Source organism: Ruditapes philippinarum, unplaced genomic scaffold, assembly GCF_026571515.1.
Source record: "Ruditapes philippinarum isolate M1 unplaced genomic scaffold, ASM2657151v2 ctg368_1_1_1_1, whole genome shotgun sequence".
NCBI classification, from domain to species: domain Eukaryota; kingdom Metazoa; phylum Mollusca; class Bivalvia; order Venerida; family Veneridae; genus Ruditapes; species Ruditapes philippinarum.
Genome location: NW_026856704.1, coordinates 518652 through 529003, shown reverse-complemented (window position 1 = coordinate 529003; position 10352 = coordinate 518652). Strand labels below are relative to the sequence as shown.

The 10352-nt window shown below is 30.0% G+C and overlaps 1 long non-coding RNA gene across 3 annotated transcripts in view; it reads left to right on the top strand.

Annotated features, from left to right (window-relative positions):
* The first annotated feature begins 288 nt into the window (after nucleotides 1–288).
* LOC132747447 (uncharacterized) overlaps nucleotides 289–10352 on the top strand; it is a 32889-nt gene continuing 22825 nt past the window's right edge. For 2 of the 3 annotated variants that reach the window (XR_009628130.1, XR_009628131.1), the window contains exons 1-6: nucleotides 289–431; nucleotides 1906–2001; nucleotides 2862–2972; nucleotides 4446–4541; nucleotides 5401–5511; nucleotides 7891–8001. This is a non-coding gene — a long non-coding RNA (uncharacterized LOC132747447). The remainder of the gene's footprint in view (nucleotides 432–1905; nucleotides 2002–2861; nucleotides 2973–4445; nucleotides 4542–5400; nucleotides 5512–7890; nucleotides 8002–10352) is intronic. The other variant, XR_009628132.1, reaches the window with a different exon arrangement.

Here is a 10352-nt window from a genome sequence, read left to right as displayed (position 1 = left end):
ATTGGAACTGTCATAATTCATTGTTGTACTTTGTCTTCATTGATTACGCCACGAAAAGCTGATATTTTGGAAGAATGGATGTATACAGCCTGTCTAGGTATAAAAATTCATTATTTCAATGCAACTGTTGTGTTTACAGCAGATAATGTGTCAAGGGGGTCAATCTACAAGCATTGTTTACATATGAAGAAGAGTATTATTGTTACTTAAAAGTTAATAATGGTTTGTGTTTTCTTTAAACAGTGAATTTGAGTGATAATTATTTGGTGATATGTTGATGATGAATAATGTTGACCTTGGTCATTAAAAATATTTTTCAGATTTCAAAGAAATGCTGTACATTGGATATACACATGCTAGGTTTGAAGACTTATGTATAACTTGACAGGACCTGATGTAAGCACATTGGCCACTTTTGATGGGTGTTGCAGGTATATCAATACAAATGCATATTGTCAGGTTCAAAACTAATAGATTAATACTAGAAATAGTCTAGGGTGCTGTTTCGGTTAACTTTTCGACTAATTTTAGGGGCGGACATTTCTTCGCTCGGCACTAATATTTTTCCATTTTGCTCATATAATAACATAGAATGTCACAAATAAATTGCTTCTATGTCTGTTTCCCATATAAGAATGTTTTGTGTTTCATTTACAGGCATAGATAGCATAAAAGCTTCAAATAAATAGCATTTTAAGGATTCTGTCTGAAAATTTTCTTGGTTTCAGGGCATGAATATCAATACATACTTAGAAATTGAAATCCATTGAAAAATGTAGCATAATTAAAGTTAGGTAGCCTCTGAATAGCCTCTTATTATGTGGTTAAGATGCAAAATAGTGATTAGAATTTATTGTTTTCTATTTGGTAATACATATTTACACACTCACAATGTATAATGCCATAGTTTTTAGACTTTATGACTATTTAATGCATAATTGAATGAGCATCATAATGGCCAAGGGTAGAATTATTTTGTAGAAAAAGTTTTATTGATAAGTAAAAGTTGATCTACTTTTTCACAATCATATTAGGCACAATTATAACACAGCTTTAGTGTCTCTGATGTGTCTATAGACAGAAAAAGCACTAATTCTGGTAGATAAATGTACACAAAGGGAGTGATTATGCACAACTTCAGTGAATTACCTCCCTTTATTTATTGAGAAACTTAGATAAGTGCATACATTCTAGTTTCTGGCTACCTAATTGAGAAGAAAATACACAATACTATCCATTCCAAGTACATTTTGGTCTGAAGAGGTGATTTACATGGTAAAACACCTGAAAGAAGGTTTCAATTGTCATATTTGGCTCCAAATGAATGCAAAAATGGCCAAAAAATGGGTGTAGAAGTCAGATTTTAGGCTATTACTGTGCTGTTAAGTCCAGTGGAACTTGGTTTTTTCCATATATTGCATTTTTTAATATCCATGTGAGAGAGAGACAAAATATATATAAAGAATTTTGGCATTTTATTGACATTTTGGCTTGTATTTTAGACTATATAAGCAAATATTTGGAGTAAAAAAATACAGCAGGGGCAGTTTTAAAATACCTAGTTACACCCAAAATGTTGCTATGTGTGTACAAATAATGTGTAATCCATAGTCAGGTCACTATACAGTAGTTATTAAGTATGTTTGCTAAGCTAAATCTTCATTCAGGAAGTCTATTGGTAATAAAATGTTGAAATTTGGGTGAAAAATCACTTCTTTTGTTATGGGTGGGGTGATAAAATTGCTCCCTGCTACATCCTTTTGTTAGAAAATTAGTATTTTGAAGCACTTCTGTAATGAAAACAGTGTAGTTTTGCTATCTGAGTGATTTTATGGAAGGTGTTACAAAATTGACTTCAGAATAATGAATTATTTATGAAAATCACATGCTAACATTCTTTTTCAGAATATCCGGAATGCGACATAGTGGCGCCTGTTAGAAAAAAGGGAACTTCAAAGTTTTAAATGACTTAAGAGTGGTGAAAATGCATCCATATAATTGGTAATTGTATATGCAACTTCATTTATTATTAGATATTAGAATACTAAACATTTAATATTCCCTTTAGGTCAGGGTAACGCATTGTAACACGGCCAGCGATTGGCTGAAAAAAAGTGCAGGGAAAACCGTATGAGTCAATTTATACATGAGGTGATTGGATGAATGTGGGGTATTTTTAAGTATAAAAACTAATTTAAAAAGTAACACTACATTGTTTTCTGAAGAAAATGAAATATTTCATGAGTCTCTGTGATAATTTTGACTTGGATATTTGCATTTATAAAAAGTGTATGTCAGTCCTGTGATCAGCAGAAAATTTCAATGAAATGGGGGGTAATCCTCTTTGAAGTCATTTTGCAAAAAATTTGGTTGGCTACCCCTATATAACAGGAACATTTTTATGTGTCAGGCATTTCATTCTGCTAGAAAAATTACCTCTTTAGCATGAAAACTCAATTTTAAGGTAGGATCAGGGACCATTTCTTATAATGTAAGTCTATGGAAATATCAATATGAGTGTCTGACCTAAAGAGAGGGAAATTGGAACTGTCATAATTCATTTGTTTTACTTTGACTTCATTGATACGCCACGAAAAGCTGATATTTTGGAAGAATGGATGTATACAGCCTGTCTAGGTATAAAATTTCATTATTTCAATGCAACTGTTTGTGTTTACAGCAGATAATGTGTCAAGGGGGTCAATCTACAAGCATTGTTTACATATGAAGAAGAGTATTATTGTTACTTAAAAGTTAATAATGGTTTGTGTTTTCTTTAAACAGTGAATTTGAGTGATAATTAATTGGTGATATGTTGATGATGAATAATGTTGACCTTGGTCATTAAAAATATTTTTCAGATTTCAAAGAAATGCTGTACATTGGATATACACATGCCAGGTTTGAAGACTTATGTATAACTTGACAGGACCTGATGTAAGCACATTGGCCACTTTTGATGGGTGTTGCAGGTATATCAATACAAATGCATATTGTCAGGTTCAAAACTAATAGATTAATACTAGAAATAGTCTAGGGTGCTGGTTCGGTTAACTTTTCGACTAATTTTAGGGGCGGACATTTCTTCGCTCGGCACTAATATTTTTCCATTTTGCTCATATAATAACATAGAATGTCACAAATAAATTGCTTCTATGTCTGTTTCCCATATAAGAATGTTTTGTGTTTCATTTACAGGCATAGATAGCATAAAAGCTTCAAATAAATAGCATTTTAAGGATTCTGTCTTAAAATTTACTTGGTTTCAGGGCATGAATATCAATACATACTTAGAAATTGAAATCCATTGAAAAATGTAGCATAATTAAAGTTAGGTAGCCTCTGAATAGCCTCTTATTATGTGGTTAAGATGCAAAATAGTGATTAGAATTTATTGTTTTCTATTTGGTAATACATATTTACACACTCACAATGTATAATGCCATAGTTTTTAGACTTTATGACTATTTAATGCATAATTGAATGAGCATCATAATGGCCAAGGGTAGAATTATTTTGTAGAAAAAGTTTTATTGATAAGTAAAAGTTGATCTACTTTTTCACAATCATATTAGGCACAATTATAACACAGCTTTAGTGTCTCTGATGTGTCTATAAACAGAAAAAGCACTAATTCTGGTAGATAAATGTACACAAAGGGTGTGATTATGCACAACTTCAGTGAATTACCTCCCTTTATTTATTGAGAAACTTAGATAAGTGCATAAATTCTAGTTTCTGGCTACCTAATTGAGAAGAAAATACACAATACTATCCATTCCAAGTACATTTTAGTCTGAAGAGGTGATTTACATGGTAAAACACCTGAAAGAAGGTTTCAATTGTCATATTTGGCTCCAAATGAATGCAAAAATGGCCAAAAAATGGGTGTAGAGGTCAGATTTTAGGCTATTACTGTGCTGTTAAGTCCAGTGGAACTTGGTTTTTCCATATATTGCATTTTTTAATATCCATGTGAGAGAGAGACAAGATATATATAAAGAATTTTGGCATTTTATTGACATTTTGGCTTGTATTTAAGACTATATAAGCAAATATTTGGAGTAAAAAAATACAGCAGGGGCAGTTTTAAAATACCTAGTTACACCCAAAATGTTGCTATGTGTGTACAAATAATGTGTAATCCATAGTCAGGTCACTATACAGTAGTTATTAAGTATGTTTGCTAAGCTAAATCTTCATTCAGGAAGTCTATTGGTAATAAAATGTTGAAATTTGGGTGAAAAATCACTTCTTTTGTTATGGGTGGGGTGATAAAATTGCTCCCTGCTACATCCTTTTGTTAGAAAATTAGTATTTTGAAGCACTTCTGTAATGAAAACAGTGTAGTTTTGCTATCTGAGTGATTTTATGGAAGGTGTTACAAAATTGACTTCAGAATAATGAATTATTTATGAAAATCACATGCTAACATTCTTTTTCAGAATATCCGGAATGCGACATAGTGGCGCCTGTTAGAAAAAAGGGAACTTCAAAGTTTTAAATGACTTAAGAGTGGTGAAAATGCATCCATATAATTGGTAATTGTATATGCAACTTCATTTATTATTAGATATTAGAATACTAAACATTTAATATTCCCTTTAGGTCAGGGTAACGCATTGTAACACGGCCAGCGATTGGCTGAAAAAAAGTGCAGGGAAAACCGTATGAGTCAATTTATACATGAGGTGATTGGATGAATGTGGGGTATTTTTAAGTATAAAAACTAATTTAAAAAGTAACACTACATTGTTTTCTGAAGAAAATGAAATATTTCATGAGTCTCTGTGATAATTTTGACTTGGATATTTGCATTTATAAAAAGTGTATGTCAGTCCTGTGATCAGCAGAAAATTTCAATGAAATGGGGGGTAATCCTCTTTGAAGTCATTTTGCAAAAAATTTGGTTGGCTACCCCTATATAACAGGAACATTTTTATGTGTCAGGCATTTCATTCTGCTAGAAAAATTACCTCTTTAGCATGAAAACTCAATTTTAAGGTAGGATCAGGGACCATTTCTTATAATGTAAGTCTATGGAAATATCAATATGAGTGTCTGACCTAAAGAGAGGGAAATTGGAACTGTCATAATTCATTTGTTTTACTTTGACTTCATTGATACGCCACGAAAAGCTGATATTTTGGAAGAATGGATGTATACAGCCTGTCTAGGTATAAAATTTCATTATTTCAATGCAACTGTTTGTGTTTACAGCAGATAATGTGTCAAGGGGGTCAATCTACAAGCATTGTTTACATATGAAGAAGAGTATTATTGTTACTTAAAAGTTAATAATGGTTTGTGTTTTCTTTAAACAGTGAATTTGAGTGATAATTAATTGGTGATATGTTGATGATAATAATGTTGACCTTGGTCATTAAAAATATTTTTCAGATTTCAAAGAAATGCTGTACATTGGATATACACATGCCAGGTTTGAAGACTTATGTATAACTTGACAGGACCTGATGTAAGCACATTGGCCACTTTTGATGGGTGTTGCAGGTATATCAATACAAATGCATATTGTCAGGTTCAAAACTAATAAATTAATACTAGAAATAGTCTAGGGTGCTGTTTCGGTTAACTTTTCGACTTATTTTAGGGGCGGACATTTCTTCGCTCGGCACAAATATTTTTCCATTTTGCTCATATAATAACATAGAATGTCACATAGAAATTGCTTCTATGTCTGTTTCCCATATAAGAATGTATTGTGTTTCATTTACAGGCATAGATAGCATAAAAGCTTCAAATAAATAGCATTTTAAGGATTCTGTCTTAAAATTAACTTGGTTTCAGGGCATGAATATCAATACATACTTAGAAATTGAAATCCATTGAAAAATGTAGCATAATTAAAGTTAGGTAGCCTCTGAATAGCCTCTTATTATGTGGTTAAGATGCGAAATAGTGATTAGAATTTATTGTTTTCTATTTGGTAATACATATTTACACACTCACAATGTATAATGCCATAGTGTTTAGACTTTATGACTATTTAATGCATAATTGAATGAGCATCATAATGGCCAAGGGTAGAATTATTTTGTAGAAAAAGTTTTATTGATAAGTAAAAGTTGATCTACTTTTTCACAATCATATTAGGCACAATTATAACACAGCTTTAGTGTCTCTGATGTGTCTATAAACAGTAAAAGCACTTATTCTGGTAGATAAATGTACACAAAGGGTGTGATTATGCACAACTTCAGTGAATTACCTCCCTTTATTTATTGAGAAAATTAGATAAGTGCATAAATTCTAGTTTCAGGCTACCTAAATGAGAAGAAAATACACAATACTAATCCATTCCAAGTACATTTTGGTCTGAAGAGGTGATTTACATGGTAAAACACCTGAAAGAAGGTTATTTTAAAATTTTAGCCTTATAAAAATTTTATGAAATCGAGTTAATGAAAAGGTATATGACAATTAGGTTTTTTTTTAAACAGTAAGGAATAATTTATTTGGAATAATTGAGGAAATAAAATATTCTTCAAGAATTGTCTGAAAGGATTTAATTGTAAAACACCTGAAGAAGCATTTATTTTGCTCCAAATGAAGCAAAATGAAAAAAATGGGTGTAAAGTCAGATTTTGGGCATTCTTGCGTAATTTTCCATGGAATGTTTCCAAATTGCTTTTATTCCATTTGAAAGAGACAAAATTAATAAAGATTTGGATTTTTTAATTTTCTTGTTTTAAGATATATAAGCAAATATTGAAAAAAATAAGAGGGCAGTTTAAATTGTTAACCAAATGTTGCTATGTTGTAAAATATTTAATCCATAGTATCATCATAGTTTTTAATTTTTGCTAGTAAATTTAATAGAATTATGGAAAAAATTTAAAATTTTGAAAAAATTTACTCTTTTTTATTGGGAAATTTTACACCTTTTGTTAAAATTGTTTTTAAAGCACTTCTAATGAAAACAGGAGTTTGCATTAGTGATTTTTATGAATTAAAATGCTTCAGTTTAAATATTTAAGAAAAAAACATCTAACATTTTTTCAGATATCGGAATGACATATGCCCTTAGAAAAAAGGGAATCAATTTAAATGACTTGGGTAAGTCATAATGGTTTTTTCAATTCATTTTATTAATATAAACAAAATTAAATTTCCTTGTCAGGGCTTGTAAAGCCAGCATTGTAAAAAATGCAGGGAAACCCGTTCAATTTCATGGTGTTGAAATGGTATTTTAGATAAAAACTAATTTAAAAAGAACACACATTGTTTTTCTGAAAAGAAAATGAAATATTTCAATGAGTCTCTGTGATAATTTTGATTGGATATTTGCATTTATAAAAAGTGTATGTCAGTCCTGTGATCAGCAAAATTTCCAATGAATGGGGGGTAATCCTCTTTGAAGTCATTTTGCAAAAAATTTTGGTTGGCCTACCCCTATAATATACAGGAACATTTTTTATGTGTCAGGCATTTTCATTCTGCAGAAAAATTACCCGTCTTTAGCATGAAAACTCCAATTTTAAGGTTTAGGATCAGGGACCGATTTCTTACTAATGTAAAGTTCTATGGAAATATCAATATAGAAGTTCTTGACCTAAAGAAGAGGGAAATTGGAACTGTCATAATTCATTTGTTATTTACTTTGAACTTCATTGAATAACGCCACAAAAAGCTGATATTTTGGGAAGAATGGATGTATATCAGCCTGTCTAGGTATAAAATTTCATTATTTCAATGCAACTGTTTGTGTTTACAGCAGATAATGTTGTGGGGGTCAATGTTGTTTACATATGAAGAAGAGTATTAACTTAAAAGTTAATAATGGTTTGTGTTTTCTTTAAACAGTGAATTGAGTGATAATTAATTGTGTGCATATGTTGATTGAATAAATCATTAAAAATATTTTTTCAGATTTCAAAGAAATGCTGTACATTGGATATACACATGCCAGGTTTGAAGACTTATGTATAACTTGACAGGACCTGATGTAAGCACATTGGCCACTTTTGATGGGTGTTGCAGGTATATCAATACAAATGCATATTGTCAGGTTCAAAACTAATAGATTAATACTAGAAATAGTCTAGGGTGCTGTTTCGGTTAACTTTTCGACTTATTTTAGGGGCGGACATTTCTTCGCTCGGCACTAATATTTTTCCATTTTGTGCTCATATAATAACATAGAATGTCACAAATAAATTGCTTCTATGTCTGTTTCCCATATAAGAATGTTTTGTGTTTCATTTACAGGCATAGATAGCATAAAAGCTTCAAATAAATAGCATTTTAAGGATTCTGTCTTAAAATTTACTTGGTTTCAGGGCATGAATATCAATACATACTTAGAAATTGAAATCCATTGAAAAATGTAGCATAATTAAAGTTAGGTAGCCTCTGAATAGCCTCTTATTATGTGGTTAAGATGCAAAATAGTGATTAGAATTTATTGTTTTCTATTTGGTAATACATATTTACACACTCACAATGTATAATGCCATAGTTTTTAGACTTTATGACTATTTAATGCATAATTGAATGAGCATCATAATGGCCAAGGGTAGAATTATTTTGTAGAAAAAGTTTTATTGCTAAGTAAATGTTGATCTACTTTTTCACAATCATATAAGGCACAATTATAACACAGCTTTAGTGTCTCTGATGTGTCTATAGACAGAAAAAGCACTAATTCTGGTAGATAAATGTACACAAAGGGAGTGATTATGCACAACTTCAGTGAATTACCTCCCTTTATTTATTGAGAAACTTAGATAAGTGCAATACATTCTAGTTTCTGGCTACCTAATTGAGAAGAAAAATACACAATACTATCCATTCCAAGTACATTTTGGTCTGAAGAGGTGATTTACATGGTAAAACACCTGAAAGAAGGTTTCAATTGTCATATTTGGCTCCAAATGAATGCAAAAATGGCCAAAAAAATGGGTGTAGTGTAAGTCATAATTATCAATTAATGATATTATGAAATCATAATGCGTAGAATTATTTGTAGAATAAGTTTGTAGAAAAGGAACTTCAAATTATAAAATATAAAAGCATGTCTCGATTTTAAGTAAAGCACTATTTAGTAATAAATGTAACAAATTATATCCACTCAGTGATTACTCTTTAAGAGAATTAAAAAGTCAAAACTAGTTTCATACTAATGAGGAAGAAGGTAAATTATTAAACTATTTATAAGGGAATACATGTCCTGAAAAAGTTTTCAATGTATATTTGCTCCAATAATCAATGAAAAATGTTAAGTCAATTTTGCTATCGCGAATTCATGAATGGTTTCCTTTTGCATTTTTAAAATTGGAAAGAAAGAACATTTTGATTTGGCATTTATTGAAATTTGCTGTTAGATAAACAATTTTAGTAAATCAGCAGGGCATTTTAAATTACCTAGAACCAATTGTAGTGTGACAAAAAGTGGAAATCATATATCATTGTTTACTTAGTATTTTGTAAGCAAACTATTTGGAAGAATTGTATAAATTTGTTGGTAAAATCATTATTTTGTATGTGGTTGAAAAATTGCCCGACATCTTGTTAAAAATTAGTATTGAAGATTTGTATAAAAAGTTAGTTGTTCTGTATTCATGGAATTGTTAAAAATTAATTGATATTGAATATTATGAATACATGCAAATATTTTCAGATTCGAATGCATATGGCCTGAGAAAAGATTAAATTTAAAGATAAGATGGTAAAATGCACTTTATGGGTATGTATATCAATCATATATTAGTTAAATACTAAAATTTAATACCTAGTCAGGGGCGTTGTAACGTCGATTTGAAACGGTCGAAATATTTCATTTTCATATATAATGAATGTATTTTCTATGCTTTTAAATAAATTTGTTTTTTAAGAAATGAAATTTTCATTTAGGTTCTTCTTTTTATTTTTGCTGAACATATATTGATTAAAATATGAAATGTGATATAGAATTCTGAATGTAATCCTCTTAAGTATTTTGCAAAAATTGTTGTACTTTAAAATACACATAATGTCAGCATCATTCTTAGATTACTTTTAGCATTAATATCAATTGGAGGATATGACATTTTTAAAAAGTTATGAATAAATGTGAGTCTACTAAAAATTGGACTTATAACATTTGTTGTCTTTGTTCTATAGCACGAAAAAGCATAATTTGGAAAATGAAAAGGTTTAGAAAAATTCAGTATTATCCTTTTTTAACAGAAGTGTCAATCTATTTCGCATTTTAAGAAAAAATTATTTCAAAGTTTTTAAGGTGTTCTTAAAATGAAAGTTTAATTGTATATTTGTAAATAATGGATGCAAAAAATTTTTCAATTAAAGAATGCTGTAGGGAAATTCTCATTTGAATTTTATACTTGAAGACA